A 16,732-nucleotide genomic window follows, 5' to 3' on the forward strand; every position below is an offset into this window, starting at 1 on the left:
AAAAGGAGAGTGCAAGGCCATTGATATAATCAATATAGCCGAATGCACAAGGGAGGAGAAGAACGTGAATCCCAGTGAGGAAGACCTCCTGGGACGTCCTCTAAAGAAAAAGGAGTTCCCTATTCAAGACCTAAAGGAATCTGAGGCTTATATAGAGACCATAGAGATTCCATTGAACCTCCTTTTACCATTCATGAGCTCTGAAAACTATTCTTCCTCTGAAGAGGATGAAGATGTAACTGAAGAGCAAGTTGCTCAATATCTAGGAGCCATCATGAAGCTGAATGCCAAGTTGTTTGGTAATGAGACTTGGGAAGGTGAACCTCCCTTGCTCATTATGAACTAAATACATGGGCTTAGCATACATTACCTCAAAAGAAACAAGATCCTGGTAAATTCTTAATACCCTGTACCATAGGCACCATGACCTTTGAGAAGGCTCTATGTGACCTGGGGTCAGGTATAAATCTTATGCCACTCTCTATAATGGAGAAACTAGGGATCTTTGAGGTGCAAAATGCAAGAATCTCATTAGAGATGGCAGACAAGTCAATAAAATAAGCTTATAGATTGGTAGAGGACGTGTTAGTAAAGGTTAAAGGCCTTTACATCCCTGCTGATTTCATAATCTTGGACGCTGGGAAGGATGAGAATGAATCCATCATTATTGGAGGACCCTTCCTAGCCATAACAGGAGCTGTGATTGATGTTGACAGAGGAGAACTAGTCCTTCAATTGAATGGGGACTACCTTGTGTTTAAAGCTCAAGGTTACCTTCTGTAAACATGAAAAAGAGGCACGATAAGCTTCTCTCAATACAGAGTCAAACAAAGCTCCCACAATCAAACTCTAAGTTTGGTGTTGGGATGCCACAACCAAACTCTAAGTTTGGTATTGAACCCTCACATTCAAACTCTAAGTTTAGTGTTGGGAGGTCCCAACAATGCTCTGAACATCTGTGAAGCTCCATGAGAGCTCATTGTCAAGCTATTGACATTAAAGAAGCGCTTATTGGGAGGCAACCCAATTTTTATATATCTATATTTCTCTTGTTCTTTTATGTTTTATTAGGTTTATGATAATGTGGAGTCACAAAACAATTGCAAAAATTAAAAACAGAATCAAAAATAGCAGAAGAAAAAGCACACCCTGAAGGAAAAGCTTACTGGCGTTTAAACGCCAATAAGGAGCATCTGGCTGGCGTTCAACGCCAGAATAGAGCATGAATCTGTCGTTGAATGCCAGAAACAAGCAACAGTCTGGCGTTTAAACGCCAGGATTGCACCCTAAGGAAAGCTAGCATTTAACGCCAACAACAAGCATCAGGCTGGCATTAAACGCCATAAACATGCTACATTTGGGCATTTAACGCCAGAAATAAGCTTCATCTTGGCATTAAACGCCAGGATTGCATGTAGAGGGCATTCTACATGCCTAATTGGTGAAGGGATGATAAATCCTTGACACCTCAGGATCTGTGGACCTCACAGGATCACCTCAGCATATGTGGACCCCACAGGATCTCCACCTACCTCAACTCACCATCTCTCTTCTTCACACTATCCAATAACACTCTTCGCCAAACACCCTTCACCAATCACCTCAATCTCTCTTCCTCATCAACTCTTCACCACTCACATCCATCCATTCTTCCCCATAAACCCCACTTACCTTTAAATTCAAAATCTCTTTCCCACCCAAACCCACCCTAAATGACCGAACCTACTACCCTCTCCCTCCACTATATAAACCCCTCCATCCTTCTTCATTTTCACACAACAAAACCCTCTCTTCTCCCCCTTGGCCGAAACCCACACATTTCTCCCTCTCCTCCATATATTCTTCTTCTTCTTCTATTCTTTTCTTTTCTTTGCTCAAAAGCGAGCAACATTCTAAGTTTGGTGTGGTAAAAGCATAGCTTTTTTGTTTTTCCATAACCATTGATGGCACCTAAGGCCAAAGAAACCTCGAGAAAGAGAAAAGGGAAGACAAAAGCTTCCACCTCCGAGTCATGGGAGATGGAGAGATTCATCTATAAAGCCCATCAAGACCACTTCTATGAAGTTGTGGCCAAGAAGAAGGTGATCCCTGAGGTCCCTTTCATGCTCAAGAAAAATGAGTATCCGGAGATCCGACATGAGATCCAAAGAAGAGGTTGGGAAGTTCTTACCAACCCCATTCAACAAGTCAGAATCTTAATGGTTCAAGAGTTCTATGCCAATGCATGGATCACTAGCAACCATGATCAAAGTATGAACCCGAATCCAAAGAATTATCTTACAATGGTTCGGGAAAAATGCTTAGATTTCAGTCCGAAAAATGTGAGGTTAGCGTTCAACTTGGCTATGATGCAATAAGACGCACGCCCCTACACTAGAAGGGTCAACTTTGATCAAAGGTTGGACTAAGTCTTCATGGACATATGTGTGGAAGGAGCTCAATGGAAAAGAGACTCAAAAGGCAGGCCGATTCAATTGAGAAGACTGGATCTTAAGCCTGTGGCTAGAGGATGGTTGGAGTTCATCCAACGCTCCATCATCCTCACTAGCAACCGATCCAAAGTAACTGTGGATCGGGCCATCATGATCCATAGCATCATGATTGGAGATGAAGTAGAAGTTTATGAAGTCATCTCTCTAGAACTCTATAAAGTAGCCGAAAAGCCCTCTACCTTGGCAAGGCTAGCTTTTCCTCATCTCATTTGCCATCTATGCTACTTAGCTGGAGTTGTCATAGAAGGAGACATCCTCATTAAAGATGACAAGCCCATCACTAAGAAGAGGATGGAGCAAACAAGAGAGCCTATTCATGGATCTCAAGAGAGGCATGAGGAAGCTCATCATCAAGGAATCCCTAAGATGCTTCAAGGGATGCATTTTCCTCCAAACAACTATTGGGAACAACTCAACACTTCTCTAGAATGATTGAGTCATGACATGACCCAATTAAGGGTGAAACACCAAGAGCACTCCATCATTCTCAATGAGATTAGAGAAGATCAAAGAGCTATGAGGGAGGAGAAACAAAGGCAAGGAAGAGACATAGAGGAGCTCAAAAACACCATTGGTCCCTCAAGAAGAAGGCGCCACCATCACTAAGGTGGACTCATTCCTTAACTTCCTTGTTCTTATCTCTCTGTTTTTCGGTCTTTAAGCTTCATGTTTGTCTATGTTTGTGGCTTTATTACATGATCATTAGTGTCTAGTGTCTATGTTTTAAGGCCATGAATAATTCCATGAATCCTTCACCTTTCTTAAATGAAAAATGTTTTTAATACAAAAGAACAAGAAGTACATGAATTTCGAATTGTTCTTGAAATTAGTTTAATTATATTGATGTGGTGACAATACTTTTTGTTTTCTGAATGAATGCTTGAACAGTGCATATTTTTTATCTTGTTGTTTATGAATGTTAAAATTGTTGGCTCTTGAAAGAATGATGAACAAGAGAAATGTTATTGATGATCTGAAAAATCATAAAATTGATTCTTGAAGCAAGAAAAAGCAGTGAAGAAAAAAAAGCTTGCAAAAAAAAAGAGTGGTAAAAAATAAAAGAAAAAGAAAAAGCAAACAGAAAAAGCCAATAGCCCTTAAAACCAAAAGGCAAGGGTAAAAAGGATCCAAGGCTTTGAGCATCAATGGATAGGAGGGTCCAAGGAAATAAAATCCAGGCCTAAGCGGCTAAATCAAGGTGTCCCCAATCATGTGCTTGTGGCATGCAGGTCCAAGTGAAAAACTTGAGACTGAGTGGTTAAAGTCATGATCTAAAGCAAAAAGAGTGTGCTTAAGAGCGCTGGACACCTCTAACTGGGGACTTTAGCAAAGCTGAATCACAATCTGAAAAGGTTCACCCAGTCATGTGTCTGTGGCATTTATGTATCCGGTGGTAATACTGGAAAACAAAGTGCTTAGGGCCACGGTCAAGACACATAAAAGTAGTTGTGTTCAAGAATCAACATACTTAACTAGGAGAATCAATAACACTATCTGAACTCTGAGTTCCTATAGATGCCAATCATTCTAAACTTCAAAGGATAAAGGGAGATGCCAAAACTGTTCAGAAGCAAAAAGCTACAAGTCCCGCTCATCTAATTAGAACTAATATTCATTGATATTTTGAGATTTATAGTATATTCTCTTCTTTTTATCCTATTTGATTTTCAGTTGCTTGGGGACAAGCAACAATTTAAGTTTGGTGTTGTGATGAGCAGATAATTTATACGATTTTTGGCATTGTTTTTAGGTAGTTTTTAGTAAGATCTAGCTAATTTTAGGGATGTTTTTATTAGTTTTTATGAAAAATTCACATTTCTGGACTTTACTATGAGTTTGTGTGTTTTTCTATGATTTCAGGTATTTTCTGGCTGAAATTGAGGGACCTGAGCAAAAATCTGATAGGAGGCTGACAAAGGACTGCTGATGCTGTTGGATTCTGACCTCCCTACACTAGAAATGGATTTTATGGAGTTACAAAACTTCAAATATAACAGTCTATACTTTGTTCGAGTTTAGATGACACAAACTGGCGTTGATGCTACATTCTGGAGTAAAACGCCAGAAACACGTCACAAACCAGAGTTAAACGCCAAACAGATGTTACAACTTGGCGTTTAACCCCAAGGAAGCCTCTGCACGTGTAAAGCTCATGCTCAGCCTAAGAACACACCAAAGTGGGCCCCAGAAGTAAATTTCTGCACTTAGACTTATTTCTGTAAACCCTAGTAGCTAGTTTAGTATAAATAGATCTTTTTACTATTATACTAGTGTCTAGTCTTTTGACCATTCGGTCTTTTGATCATTCAGGGGGGCTAGCCATTTGGCCATGCCTGGACCATCACTCATGTATTTTCAACGGTGGAGTTTCTACACACTATAGATTAAGGTGTGGAGCTCTGCTGTACCTCAAGAATTAATGCAATTACTATTATTCTTCTATTCAATTCAAGCTTATTCTTGTTCTAAGGTATCATTCGTACTTCAACCTGATGGATGTGATGATCCGTGACACTCATCATCATCCGTCCTTATGAACGTGTGCCTGACAACCACCTCCGTTCTACTTAAGATTGAATGAATATCTCTTGGATTCCTTAATCAGAATCTTCGTGGTATAAGCTAGAATTATAGGCGGCCATTCTTGATAATCCGGAAAGTCTAAACCTTGTCTGTGGTATTTCAAGTAGGATTCAAGGATTGAATGACTGTGACAAGCTTCAAACTCGTGATTGTTGGGCGTAGTAACAGACGCAAAAGAATCAATGGATTCTATTCCGACATGATCGAGAACCGACAGATGATTAGCCGTGGTGTGACAGAGCATTTGGACCATTTTCACTAAGAGGATGAGAAGTAGCCATTGACAACGATGATGCCCTACGTACAACTTGCCATGGATAGGAGTGAGAATGATTGAAGGAAGGTAGTAGGAAAGCAGAGACTCAGAAGGGACAAAAGCCTCTCCATGCACTTATCTGAAACTCTCACCAATGATTTACATAAGTATCTCTGTCTTTATTTTATGTTTTATTTATCTTTATATTCGAAAACCATTATCACCATTTGAATCCACCTAACTGAGATTTACAAGATGACTATAGCTTGCTTCATATCAACAGTCTCCGTGGGATTGACCCTTATTCACGTAAGGTATTACTTGGACGACCCAGTGCACTTGCTGGTTAGTTGTGCGAAGTTGTGACAAAGTGTGATTCACGTTTGAGAGCTCCAAGTCTTTGGCGCCATTGTTGATGATCACAATTTATGCACACCATTGAGCTAGAGATTGGTACTTAAATTTCTGTCTCTGTCTCTAAAATTTTAGTATTTCAGTACCTCCAAAAAGTAGGGACACTGGAGACAGAAGATTTTAAAGACGGAGACATAAATTTTAATTATAATTTGTACTTAAATTACCGTTATTCTAATTCAATAATTCCAACATTAGCCCTAATGTAAATCAAAGCTTCATTGTTAAGCCTAGTGACTCTATCTTCTCATTCCTCTTCAAGGTCATCACTTCACGCTCTGAAGCACAATTTCAAGAACAACCACCTCGTCACCGCTGGTCTAGCCACCTCTAGGTAAGTGAGTTTCTGTTTTCAGGTTCATCTTCGTAGCCCCTATGTTCTCATATCCTCATTTTCTCCTTCACAGGACAATCGAAGAACGAAGCTGCTGCCTCTCCCCTGTTGCTTTCAATGTCAACCACCAACTCGTCGTCCTAGCTGTTGTGACCCAGGTTAGTTCTATCAAAATGTTGTTCACTTGTTTAATTTACTAATTTCTTTCATTTTTTTGGTCGTGCCCTAATCTGTGGATTTGTTCGTGACCTAGCAATAGGACTTTTCTCTTCTTCTGATATTCAATTTGATATGTGGATTTAACCATTGACTTTCATAATTGTTTTTTACAAAAATGAGTTAGAATTTAATTGAACGAAGATTGTAGATCAACAAGCCAGCAAAACGATTTGAAATAGTTAAATTGTGGTGTCATATCTCATGGGCTTTATTTTCATTTGCATTGGATTTTTTGAAACTTAATTTTGTTATGTGGTTAGAGTAAAATTGTTGGATTTATACTGTGTTATGAACTATGAATAATCCATTATGAAAAGAATAACAAGAGAATTATGAATTGTGAAAATGGCATCCATTAATATTAATAACACAGAAATTATATGTATAAGCCATGTGAACCGTGGCAGTGAGTGGTTTGAACTTTGAATAGTGAGGTGATGCAAGTGAAGGAGAGGGACCAATTGGTTTGAAAAGGTTACTAATCACTTTCAAATAGGATTTGTGGTGCCTCCTAATTCTTGTTCACTGTTACTCTCAACTTCAAAAAAAACCAAGTTGTGTAATGCTTAAATCAAATTTGTGTGTATTTGAAAGGTGTATTTGTACTCAAAACCTCTTAAGCTTTTGTTTTGTTTGGTTAATTTGATTTGGGTAAATTAAAATTTGAAACGAGACAAGTTACTATTTTGCTTAGTTTGTCATTATTTTGTTAATGGTGTGAAGTAGTAGCACTGAAGTTGAAGAAATTCTTTGCCTAGTGTTGTAATGTAGTTTATATTTTGTTCTTTTTTTGAAAAAACAGAGTAGAATGTCTGTTTTATATAATGTTAAAAGTGTTGTAATGTAGTTCAGGTTTAGTTGCTTGATTTATATCAATTTACCTGCTTTTTCATGTTGTGTCTCATTTCAATTTCTCATATAATTATGTTTGATATGGCTTAGGTGATAATCACGGCACAGTTATTTGTCTCAAGTCTCAACCACTTCACATTTTAATTCTTAATGAAATGATAGAAGTTCTAATTTCCTCTCATTACTTACATGAGGTTTGTTGGTCGATACTATACTAAATAGATTTTGATAATCAAGTGTGTGATAAGACTAACTGTGAAGTGGTTAGCTATTAAAAAGCTTGTATTTGAACTAGTTGATACTAAACCTATTTATATTATTATTTTTTGAATGTTGTTCTGATTTTTGACTACTTTCATAGGTATAACAACCTATTTAACAATGACATCTAGAAATAGAAGATTGACATGTGATTCTTGTAGCAGTGGAAGTTCTAAAAAAGCAAAGGAAGCTAATGATGTTAACAAAAAAGGAAGCCAGTGAATACACATTATGCGCATAGAAAGCAAAAGACATTACAAATTAAGTTCTAGTGTTGTTTTTTAAATTCTAGTAAGAGTATTGGATTGTATATTTGTGTTAGACATATGAACATATTGTAAAAGCAATTATATGAATAAAAATAGATTGGCTAGTTTGCTGAACATTGGATTATTGAACATTTTGTTTTAAATAAAATGTTATCATGAGTTTAGTAAATGATATATTGGCTAGTGCCAAATAATTTGAACTACATTGCTAATTAATTCTTATTGCAAATAAATTAAATAAGTGGAGCAGGACTTGAGAAATAAAGCACATCATCATCATAAATTCTTATTGCCAACACTTCATAATTTCTTATTACACTAATATTGCTAAATACATAATCATTAGTGGAGCAGGATATGAGAAATAAAATCTTATTGCTAACAAATTCTTATCATACTTAGCTTTCCCCTTATATCTTCTATCCTAACCTTGACAAGAATTTAAAAGAGAAATTACACAGTATCATAGAACATTAGGCCAATTCTACCACCAAACTAACTTTCCATTTGGCTTCACACTAGAAAACCAAGTATGTCTAGCCTTTGTTCGCCAAAGAAGCCACCAAGATATATACCAAACAAAGAGCCACTTCCCCTAATTGCACCCTCTGCATCACTCCCACCATAGTACACTACCTCAAAGAAGTCCCATCCAGAAGATATCATGAAACCTATCACACGCCGAGCCTTCTTTCTCAGCATGCTTCTCTACTAATGAATGTGCCATGCCCTGTGACTTTGCATCAGTCAGTGCAGATTTCATTTGCTTCCTCTTTACTTTATCAATATGTGCAACTCTTAAACTTTCCACTTTTTGATGTTCCATTATATGAAACAAGCTTCCTGCATTTCTCAGCTTGGAAATATAATAAAATTAGAAACTATAATTTGAAATTTGTTATAGATAAGAACATTTATACTCCAAGTTATCAATAATTTTTATACCCCATTTTAATGCTTATTAAAATCTACATCTCTCTTTAGCAAAAATTAGAAAGAATTGAAAACAACCAAATGCTAATTCATTGAGCACTAAACATGTTATTCAGAATGTAAATCAAATTTTGGAACAATCATAAAAATATAGAACAAAAGAAACAGAAATAATGTAAACATAGAAACCATACGAAACAATACAAAAACAAGTACAAGGCACAGGAAGAGAAAAGCACCTATAAATCACGAAGACACCTAAATTCTTAGATGAGATACTTGAAGATGGTGGCGGCACAGACCCAGAAGCACGCAATCTGTAGCAACGACAAGACCGTCGTAGGGTTGAAGACGCGATTGTGAACCGCTGGAGACAAACGCGCCGTCGTCGCTCAGTAGTCCTCGGTGTTTCCTCTGGCAACGGTGATTTTTGGAGGATTTGGGAAGAGGAGACGAGAAGGGTCTGGAGTGGGTTATGGCTGGAGTGGGTTAGGGCCCTAAATTACATTTCTGAAATTTTGAATTTGGGTTTGGGGTTAGGGTTGCATATAGAAGTTAAGGGTATTTTTGTAAATCTAACCATTTCAGTCTCTAGTTTTAATTTAAACCAAACAGAATACTGAGACATAATTCAGTCCTGTACACTTCTACGCCAAACACAATACTGAGACTTTTTTAATTATTGCCTCTTAGTCCCTGTCTCTTAGTCACTGTCTCTCAGTCTCTGTCTTGCAAACAAACACTACCTTATGGAATAGGAGGTGATGCGCGGGTTACCTCGTAGATTGGGTCTATTGACCCAGCGGGTCGGTGACTTTTGACTGGACCCAAAGTCCTTAATAGGTTGGGTCAGAACAGGTAGTAGACGTGTGAGACGTTGATGAGTAGATAATTTATACGCTTTTTGGCATTGTTTTTCGGTAGTTTTTAGTAGGATCTAGCTACTTTTTAGTATATTTTTATTAGTTTTTAACCAAAATTCACATTTCTGGACTTTACTATGAGTTTGTGGGTTTTTATTAGTTATTTTCTGGCTGAAATTGAGGGACCTGAACAAAAATCTGATTCAGAGGCTGAAAAAGGACTGCAGATGCTGTTGGATTCTGACCTCCATGCACTCGAAATAGATTTTCTGGAGCTACAGAAGCCTAATTTGTGCGCTCTCAATTGCATTGGAAATTAGACATCCTGGGATTTTCAGCAATATATAATAGTCCATACTTTACTCGAGTTTTGATGATGCAAACTGGCGTTTAAACGCTAACTTCCTGCCCTATACTGGCGTTAAACGCCAAAAACAGGATAAAAGCTGGAGTTAAACGCCCAAACTGGCATAAAAGCTGGCGTTTAACTCCAAGAAAAGTCTCTACACATGAAAGCTTCAATGCTCAGCCCAAGCACACACCAAGTGGGCCCGGAAGTGGATTTCTGCATCTTTTACTTATTTCTGTAATCCTAGTAACTAGTTTAATATAAATAGGACTTTTTACTATTGTACTGAGAATCTTTGGACATTTAGTCCTTAGACCTAAGTCTTGGTTATTCTGGTTCCCTCTCTGGGGCCGAAACCAATGAACACCATTATCGCTTATGTATTTCAACGGTGGAGTTTCTACACCTCATAGATTAAGGTGTGGAGCTCTGCTGTTCCTCGAGTATTAATGCAAAGTACTATTGTTCTTCTATTCAATTCAAGCTCATTCTTATTCCAAGATATTCATTCACACACAAGAACATGATGAATGTGATGATCAAGTGACACTTATCACTATTCTCACTTACGAACGCGTGGCTGACAAACACTTCCGTTCTACATGAAAACAAGCTTGAATGCATATCTCTTGGGTCTCTAATCAACGATTCACATCATTTCCCCTATGACAATGGGGAATCTGAATCTGAGATTAGAATCTTCGTGGTATAGACTAGAATCAATTGGCAGCATTCCTGAGATCCGAAAAGTCTAAACCTTGTCTGTGGTATTCCGAGTAGGATTTGGGAAGGGATGACTGTGACGAGTTTCAAACTCCCGACTGTGGGGCGCAGTGACAGTGCGCAAAAGGATCATTGGATCTTATTTCGACACGATCGAGAACTGACAGGTGATTAGCCATGCGGTAGCTGTGCCTGGTATTTTTCATCCGAGATGAGAAATCTGACAGTTGATTAGCCGTACAGAAACTGTAGAGGACCATTTTCACTGAGAGGACGGGAGGTAGCCATTGACAACAGTGATCCCCAACATACAGCTTGCCATGGAAAGGAGTATGAATGGTTGAATGAAGGCAGTAGGAAAGTAGATATTCAGAAGGAATAACGCATCTCTGTACGTTTATTTGAAATTCCCACCATTTGAATCCGCTTGACAGAGATTTACAAGATGACCATAGCTTGCTTCAAGCCGACAATATCCATGGGATCGATCTTTACTCACGTAAGGTATTACTTGGACGACCCAGTGCACTTGCTGGTCAGCTGTACGAAATTGTGTATCATGATTTCGTGTACCAAGTTTTTGGCGCCTTGTTGGGGATTGTTCGAGTTTGGATAACTGACGGTTCATCTTGTTGCTTAGATTAGCTATTTTTCTTTTTATTTTGTTTTTCAGAAGTTTTAAGAATGAATTCTAGGGTTTCAGAAGATGCCTTTATCATCATAGGAGCTAGTTGATTCCCATCAATTTGGCTGTTGTATGTAATGTCTTGCTGAAGCTTGGCTAGCCATGTCTAATCTTTTTAGACTGAAGCTTTAGACTAACATTGCATGATTCCTGGAATTCTTATTAAAAATTTTGAGTTTCTTATTTTCTTTTCCAAAAATAATTTTCGAAAAAATACAAAAAATTATAAAATCAAAAAAATCAAAAAAATATTTTGTGTTTCTTGTTTGAGTCTAGAGTCAATTTTAAGTTTGGTGTCTCTTGCATATTTTCTTTTTTTTTCTTGCATTTTTTGAAATTTTATGTATTATGTTCTTTATGATCTTCAAGTTGTTCTTGAAGATTTTCTGTGTTCTGATCTTTAAATTCTCTTGTTTTGTATGATTTGTTATTTTTCATATGCATTCTCAATTTGTTAGTGTCCATAGTATACAAACTTCTAAGTTTGGTGTCTTGCATGTCTTTCTTTTCTAAAAATTTTTCAAAAATATGTTCTTGATGTTCATCATGATCTTCAAAGTGTTCTTGGTGTTCATCTTGACATTCAAAGTGTCCTTGCATACATTATTTGTTTTGATCTTGCATTCTCTTGCTTAATTCATTTTGTTGTTTGTCTCTCTCATCATTAAAAATTTAAAAATTCAAAAATATATCTTTTCAAGTCAATAATACAGGGAATTGAAGATTCAAAACATTCAGCAGAAGAATCACAGAGAAAAGCTACGCGTTCAGAAAAATGACCAGTAAGGAAGCATTTCTGACATTCAACGCCAGCCAGGGTACCTGGCTGGGTGTTAAACGCCCAAAAGGGTAGTATTTTGGGCGTTAAACGCCAGAATGGATACCATTATGGGCGTTTAATGCCAGGATGGCACAGGAGAGGATATTTTGTTTTTAATTCAAATCTTTTTCAAATTTCATGTTTTAATTCTTATTTTTGAAATCATATCTTTCAAAATCAAATCTTTTCAATCATATCTTTTTCAAAAATTCAAATCTTTTTCATTTTTCTTTCACTATTTTCAAAAATCTTGAGTCAAAAATTTCAATTTTGTTACTTTCTTGTTAAGAAATATTCAATATTTGAATTTTAGAACCATGTCTTTTAGTTTCTTGTTAGCCAAGTTATCAATTAAAAAAAAAACAAATCTTTTCAAATTGTTTGCCAATCATATCTTTTTAAACCATATCGTTTTCAAATCATATCTTTTAAATTCTAATTTCAAAATTTCTTTCTAACTTCTTATCTTTTCAAATTTATTATTTCTTATCTTTTTCAAAACCACCTAACCACTTTCTCACTTTTGATTTTCGAAAATCATTAACCATTTTTCAAAATTCTTTTTAATTAACTAAATCTTTTAAATTTTGATTTAATTTTTCAAAAATTACCTCACTCTCATCTCTTTCTATTTAATCACTAACACTTCTCCTCTACTAGCAATTCGGACTCTCTCATTCCTTATATGTTCGAATTCGCTTCTATCTACCTTACCCTTCTATTCTTATTTTCCTCTGACACCTTAAGGAATCTCTATACTGTGACATAGAGGATTCATCTTCCTTTCTATTCTCTTCATTTTCATATGAGCAGGAGCAAGGACAAGAACATTCTTGTTGATGCTGACCCTGAACCTGAAAGGACTCTGAAGAAGAAGCTAAGAGAAGCTAAAGCACAACAATCCAAAGAAAACCTTACAGAGAATCTCGAAAAAGAAGTAATGGCCGAACCCAACAACAATAACAATGCAAGGAAGGTGCTTGGTAATTTTACTACACCAACTTCCAACTTCCATGGAAGAAGCATCTCAATCCCTGCCATTGGAGCAAACAATTTTGAGCTTAAGCCTCAATTAATTTCTCTGATGCAACAGAATTGCAAGTTCTATGGACTTTCATCAGAAGATCTTTTTCAGTTCTTACTTGAATTCTTGTGGATCTGTGATACTGTTAAGACCAATGGAGTTGACCCCGAGGTCTACAAGCTTATGCTTTTCCCTTTTGCTGTAAGAGACAGAGCTAGAATATGGTTGGACTCTCAACCTAGAGATAGTCTGAACTCTTGGGATAAGCTGGTCACGGCTTTCTTAGCCAAATTCTTTCTTCCTCAAAAGCTGAACAAGCTTAGAGTGGATGTTTAAACCTTCAGGCAGAAAAAAGGTGAATCCCTCTTTGAAGCTTGGGAAAGATACAAGCAACTGACCAAAAAGTGTCATTCTGACATGCTCTAAGAATGGACCATTCTGGATATATTTTATGATGGTCTGTCTGAATTGTCTAAGATGTCATTAGACCATTCTGCAGGTGGATCTATTCACCTGAAGAAAATGCCTACAGTAGCTCAGGAACTCATTGAAATGGTTGCAAATAACCAGTTCATGTACACCTCTGAAAGGAATCCTGTGAATAATGGGACGCCTCAGAAGAAATGAGTTCTTGATATTGATGCTCTAAATGCCATATTGGCTCAGAACAAAATATTGACTTAGCAAGTTAATATGATTTCTCAAAGTCTGAAGGGATTGCAAGCTGCATCCAACAGTACTAAAGCATCTTCTGAAGAAGAAGCTTATGATCCTGAGAATCCTGCAATGGCAGAGGTAAATTACATGGGTGAAGCCTATGGAAACACCTATAATCCGTCATGGAGAAATCATCCAAATTTCTCATGGAAGGATCAACAAAAGCCTCAATAAGGCTTTAACAATAACAATGGTGGAAGAAACAGGTTTAGCAATGGCAAGCCTTTTCCATCATCCTCTCAGCAACAGACAGAGAATTATGAGTAGAATCCATCTAGCTTAGCAAATATAGTCTCTGATCTATCTAAGGCCACTCTCAGTTTCATGAATGAAATAAGGTCCTCCATCAAAAGTTTGGAGGCACAAGTGGGTCAGCTGAGTAAAAGGGTTACTGAAACTCCTTCTAGCACTCTTCCAAATAATACAGAAGAAAATCCCAAAAGAGAGTGCAAGGCCATAACTGTGACCAACATGGCCAAACCTGAAGAGAGTGAAAAGGCAGTGATTCCCAGTGAGGAAGACCTCAGGGAACGTCCACTGGCCATTAAGGAGTACCCCAATGAGGAACCAAAGGAATTTGAGGCTCATACAGAGACCACAGAGATTCCATTGAACATCCTTTTACCATTCATGAGCTCTGATGCCTATTCATCTTCTGAAGAAGATGAAGACATTACTAAAGGGCAAGTTACCCAGTATTTAGGAGCAATCATGAAGCTGAATGCCAAGCTATTTGGTAATGAGACTTGAGAGGATGAACCTCCATTGCTCATTAATGAACTGAATACCTGGGTTCAGCAAACTTTACCTCAAAAGAAACAGGATCCTGGTAAATTCTTAATACCATGTACCATAGGCACCATGACCTTTGAGAAGGCTCTGTGTGACCTAGGGTCAGGTATTAACATCATGCCACTCTCTGTAATAGAGAAACTAGGAATCTTTGAGGTACAAGCTGCAAGAATCTCACTAGAGATGGTAGGCAAATCAATGAAACAGGCTTATGGACAAGTAGAGGACGTGCAAGTGAAGGTTGAAGGCCTTTACATCCCTACTGAATTCATAATCCTAGACACTAGAAAGGATGAGGATGAATCCATCATCCTTGGCAGATCTTTCCTAGCCACAGAAAAAGCTGTTATAGATGTTGACAAAGGAGAGTTGGTCCTTCCATTGCATGAGGACTACCTTGTATTCAAGACTTACTGTTCTCCTTCTGTACACATGGAGAAGAAACATGAAAGCTTCTCTCAATACAGAGTCAAACAAAGTCCCCACATTTAAACTCTAAGTTTGGTGTTGGGAGGCCACAACCAAACTCTAAGTTTGGTGTTGAGAGGCCACAACCATGCTCTGATTATCTATGAGGCTCCATGAGAGCCCACTGTCAAGCTATTGACATTAAAGAAGCGCTTACTGGGAGGCAAGCCAATTTTTATTTATCTATGTTAAATTTCCATTTTCCATTATTATTTTATGTTTTCTTTAGGTTGACGATCATGTGGAGTCACAAAAACAACTGCAATAATCAAAGCAAATTCAAAAACAGCATTAAAAATAGCACACCCTGGAGGAAGAACTTACTGGCATTTAAACGCGAGTAAGGGTAGCAGGATGGGCGTTAAACGCCCAGTCTGGCACCAGTCTGGGCGTTTAACGCCAGAAATAGGCACCAGACTGGCGTTTAACGCCAGAACAGGGCACCAAGTTGGCGTTAAACGCCAGGAAAGGCATAAAAGCTGGTGTTTAATGCTAGAAACATGCAGCAGTCTGGCGTTAAACGCTAGAATTGCATTATATGTGCATTTTGCACGCCTAAATGATGCAGGGATGAGAAATCCTTAACACCTCAGGATCTGTGGACCCTACAGGATCACCACCTACCCCATCTCTCTCTCTCTCTGCCCCTCACACATCTTTATAACACTCTACCCAAAACACCACTCACCTATCAAATTCTATACTCTTCCCTATATTATCTTCACCAATCACCTCCATCCCTATTCCCCAAAAACCCCACCTATCTCACTTTTCAAATTCAAATATTTTTCGCTCCTAAACCCAACCCCAAATACACGAACTTACCTCTTCCCCCACTCCTATATAAACCCCTCATCCCTCCTTCAATTTAACACATCACAAACACTACTTCTACCCCTTGGCCGAATCACATACCACCCTCTATCTCCTCCATTTTCTTCTTTTTCCCCTTCTTTCTTTCTTCTTTTACTCGAGGACGAGCAAACTTTTTAAGTTTGGTGTGGTAAAAGCATTGATTTTTGTTTTTCCATAACCATTTATGGCACCTAAGGCCAGAGAAACCTCTAGAAAGAGGAAAGGGAAGGCAAAAGCTTCCACCTCCGAGTCATGGGAGATGGAGAAATTCATCTCAAGGGTCCATCAAGACCACTTCTATGAAGTTGTGGCCAAGAAGAAGGTGATCCCTGAGGTCATTTTCATGCTCAAAAGGAATGAGTATCCAAAGATCCGACATGAGATACGAAGAAGAGGTTGGAAAGTTCTCACCAACCCCATTCAACAAGTTGAAATCTTAATGGTTCAAGAGTTCGATGCCAATGCATGGATCACTAGGAACCATGATCAAAGTATGAATCCGAATCCAAAGAATTGGCTTACAATGGTTCGGGGAAAATACTTAGATTTCAGTCCGAAAAATGTAAGGTTGGCATTTGATGAGCGGATAATTTATACGCTTTTTGGCATTGTTTTTAGTATGTTTTTAGTATGTTTTAATTAGTTTTTATTATATTTTTATTAGTTTTTATTTAAAATTCACTTTTCTGGACTTTACTATGATTTTGTGTGTTTTTCTGTGATTTCAGGTATTTTCTGGCTGAAAATGAGGGACCTGAGCAAAAATCTGATTCAGAGGCTGAAAAAGGACTGCATATGCTGTTGGATTCTGACCGCCCTGCAC

The sequence above is a fragment of the Arachis hypogaea genome, chromosome 4 (genome assembly GCF_003086295.3).
Source record: "Arachis hypogaea cultivar Tifrunner chromosome 4, arahy.Tifrunner.gnm2.J5K5, whole genome shotgun sequence".
In the NCBI taxonomy this organism is placed as follows: Eukaryota; Viridiplantae; Streptophyta; class Magnoliopsida; order Fabales; family Fabaceae; genus Arachis; species Arachis hypogaea.